Source organism: Nannobrachium achirus (genome assembly GCF_963921795.1).
Source record: "Nannobrachium achirus genome assembly, chromosome: 3".
Classification (NCBI taxonomy): Eukaryota; Metazoa; Chordata; class Actinopteri; order Myctophiformes; family Myctophidae; genus Nannobrachium; species Nannobrachium achirus.
This window is the reverse complement of record NC_137812.1, coordinates 2,943,321-2,947,716: the sequence shown is the minus strand read 5'-3', so window position 1 is coordinate 2,947,716 and position 4,396 is coordinate 2,943,321.

Below are 4,396 nucleotides of genomic sequence, written 5' to 3'. Positions count from 1 at the left end.
CAACAACCTATTGAGCATTAATGAATAGGCGTGCCATCTCCACAGAAGGGAAGAAGAGAAGGGTGGAAAAGGTCTGCGCTGGAACAACCGCATAGTTTCACAACTATGATCGTCTTCCTCTTCATCTGTCGCCTTGAGTCAGTTATTTCCATTCTCTGTTGTTCTCTCACTGACTGAAAATATTTGAATTTCCCAGCACAACAACACTGGTAATGACGCATGCGTCGCACGTCAGATGACTGAGGTGAGATGTGCTACAGCAAAACAAATCCAACTCTGTGCCGGGCCGGCTCCAGTGTGGGGGGCACTGCATTTTTAATTAATTTGAAGATGTTGGCTATATATTTATAATAATCACAAAGAACATACAAATAACATATTTAAAGCCTGTAAAACATTAAAATAATGATGTTGTAGAGTACTACTGCCCAATCTGAACTGGAGGGGGGGTGGGGGGGCACAAAGGGCTATCTGGGGGGCAGTTCAGTTCATATTTTGGGCGTCTGTCCTCTCATCTTTCTTTGCGTGATATCTCCTCTATACGGCTCAAGCTGTTTTTTTCCAGCTCAGAGGGAATGCATGGAAGATAACTCAAAACAAACATCCCTATTGTTGTTGAATCACCAGCATATTACACTAAAATGAATCTATTAAACCCTCTAATCTGTCATTAATACTTATTGATGTAATTCAGTTCTCATGTAGCCTATTAAAGGGCCTACACCATGCTTTTAAAACTATATTTTTTGTATAAATATATGCTCAAAATTGAGTCTTAGACAGGTTTTAACCCTCAAAAAACACTCTGACCATTCTTTTTGTTTGTTCTAGCTCTACTATAATGAGGCTCTCCAGCTGCAATACCAAAACGGCCTCTGTTTGCTCAGGGGGGTTTTTCCAGAAAAAAAAGAAGTTTTTTGAAAAAGAAAAAGTTTTTTGAAAAAGAAAAAGTTTTTTGAAGAAAAAAAAAGTTTTTGAAATTTTTTTGAGTTTTTTGAAAAAAAATTTTTTTTTTAAGTTTTGAAACAAAAATTTTTTTTTTTTTTTTTTTTTTGACTCTGCATTGCATTTTTTTTGAAAAAAAAAGTTTTGAAAAAAAAAAAATTGAATTTTTTTTTTTTTTTTGAAAAAAACATTTTTTTTTGACTCTGAAAAACAAAACGGGAAACGAGAGTGACGTCACTCTCGTCAACTCTCAGAACAGCACTGTTCTGAGAACCCGTGGAAAGCTTTTCATCTCTGTCTGCCCAAAACCAGAGAAAGACACAACGGTCAGAAATAGGACTTTGTGAGGATAGAAGGTGCCAGTGGGACCCCAAAAAAAGGTTTTAAAATAGAAAAAGTGAAAATTCATGGTGTAGGTCCTTTAAGCCCTCTAGGCTATTCTCAGTAAAAACTGACCCATATTTCTTTGACTGTTTTTTTTCTATAAACACCAAATCTCTTTACCAAAAATATAGCCGATCTACAATGCAGAGCAACATGTTCCAAGTAAGCCTGATGCCAAGATTAGCAGATCTGCAAGCTCACACCGTGTCGCATAGGGGAATCCAGGGGTGAATCCTCCAAATGTCAATCTAAATAGGCCTATGAGTCATGAGCTGCAAACTCACACCCCATGCATAACTGGGGGAATCCCATAGAGTAGTGGAATCCAGGGGTGATTTTTTTTTTACTCCAAATGTCAACTTAAATATGAGTCATGAATCGCTATCCTACCAGGACTACTAACTGCAGTTTTCTTTTTATATGCCTCTAGTATCAATGGGTTTTCTCAGTGGAGTGTTGAACTTGGAACCCAAAATCCAATAGACTGTAAGACATATCAAAATAGGAATTGAAAAAAAAAAAAAAAAAGAAGTAGCACATCCAAAATGAATGAAGGACAAATGAATCATGCAGATTTCCAGATGTTTAAATGGCACATACCAATAAATGAATGCTTGCACATTTCTGATAAGAGCCTTCATCAGAGCAATCACATCACATACAGTAGATTCAACTCACTTTATAGTCAGGTCAGAGTTAACCTACAGCGGAAATATCAAGTCAATCACCAAGGATAAAATCGTGTATCGTGATACAGCTTGAGAAAATATCACAGGGGTTAAAGCCAAAAAGAATCACACGACTGAAATTATTTTCAGACCATGTCCCAATATGTGATTTCTTGAAACTTATTATATTATTTTTATTTATTTTTCTCCTGAAGTTCTGAACTGCTTTCACTGAATGTACACGTGCCAAAGATGCTTTATTTTATAGAAATATCTTCTGAAGTTCTGTTGTATTCTATTGCTTGTCTGGCCATTTCAAATACTCATATCTTGAAATTATAACTGCTTTTTAGTTTGGAGATCACTAGCCTCTTTGACAACTTTGTCATTCACGCCGTGGCCATCGCTACACCTCCCCCTTATTTTATTTATTCATGTTTTTGCAGATCTGCACTGATCTCAGAAACAGACCCTATGGAATCCTCAAGACTGAAATCAGTCCCCAGGACTGAGAACTTTAACCCCTGATATCATGATATTGTATTTTTCCATATCGCCCACCCCTATGATGAACCATGATTTGCTTCAGCATAATGCTTTGCAATCACAAATCCATATTTCTTGTATGGATTGCAATTTTGAGCTCTGATATGCGTTCCTGAACGTGTCACAGTATCTTGAGACGGTTTATCATTGACAGTCTGACAAAACTTGGGATACTGGGATGCTGCCGGCCAGAAACAATATCTGACGCTGTTTAGATGCCTTAATAAAATTACGTACTGCGCACATCAAGAAATAAGTGATTAGAAAACAACCTGTGATATGTCTTCTTTTATATTCCTGAACCAAAAGCAGCAGAAATAGTGATCCAGTGATTGCGGATCCAGTTTGCCTCCCATACGCAACAATGGCCCATTAAAGAGGAAAAAGTACGTTTATGAACATGCCATAATATCACGAGACTGTCAATCATTGCCAGTATTACAACCTAATTACTACAGTGCCTAAACGATACCCGTTTTGATGCCTCAATAAAATGACATACTGTGCACAACTGCAAATCAACATACCAGTGATCACAAAACCTGAGATCAAATCAAATCAAACTTTATTTATAAAGCACATTTAAAACAACCGAAATTGACCAAAGTGCTGTACAGAGAAAGAGCAAACAATAAAAGCATGAGCACATATACATATAACAAGTATCAACAAGAAACACAACACACATATATGCAATATAAAAGCAAAACATTTAAAAGACCTCAGGTGAGATTAAAAGCTAAAGAAAACAGGTGAGTTTTAACCTGAGATTTAAAGACGCTTATGGATGGAGCAGACCTAATCGAAAAGGGCAGGTTTTTCCATAGCCTGGGGGCAGCAGCCGCGAAAGCGCGGGCCCTTCTGGTTGTTTTTTTAGGAATCAGCTCAACCAGTAGTTGCTTATCAGCAGATCTCAGGACTCTGGTGGGGGCATAGGGTTCCAGGAGCTCTGAGAGGTATTTACGGGCCAGACCGTTTATGGATTTAAATGTGAAGAGGAGGATTTTGAAGTCAATGCGGAATCTTACTGGGAGCCAATGAAGTGAGGCTAAGAGCCCTTTGCACACAGGCGCGTTTATCCGCACGGATAAAACGGACAATTTCATTTTTTTAAAAGAAAACAATGATTCTCTACGACCTCATGCACACCGGCTCCGAATTAGCCGTGCGACGAGTGGCTGCGGCCGTGCGTTTTTTTCTCGATCGAACCCAGTTCGATTTGTGCGTCTTGTCACATGCGGTAAAAAACTCATCACTCCTTTTATGACTCCTTTTGGGATCCGCAGCGCCGATTCCGCACAGCATTGCACACCAAATCCAATGCGTTTTATTCATGCAGCAAATGAAAAAAAAAAAAAAAACGCAACTGTCCTGTGTGCAAAGGGCATCAGAGCGGGGTTATATGTTCACGTTTTTTAGTGCCAGTCAGCAGGCGAGCAGTGGCGTTCTGGACAAGTTGTAGTCTTCTGAGGGATGACTGGTCTCTGCCACTGTATAGGGAGTTAACAGTAGTCAAGTCTTTGGGAGATGAAGGCATGTATTGCCACTTCTAGTTGTTTTTTTGGGAGATATGGCTTGGCCTTGGCGAGGAGACGGAGTTGAAAAAAGATGGTTTTGACAGAAACAGAATTGATTTGTTTATGACATTTGAAAGTGCTATCTAAAACGATACCGAGGTTTTTGGCGGATGTATGGATGTTTGAAAGAAGGGGGTCTGGGATAGTGAGCGGTGTTTTGTTTTTGGTTGTTCCTCAAAAGTCCAGTATTACATGTATAACTTTGCCCCAGTCAATTCACTTTTGCCCTGGTCCAATCAGAAAGCAACACCAAAGAACCATCACCTCATTCATATC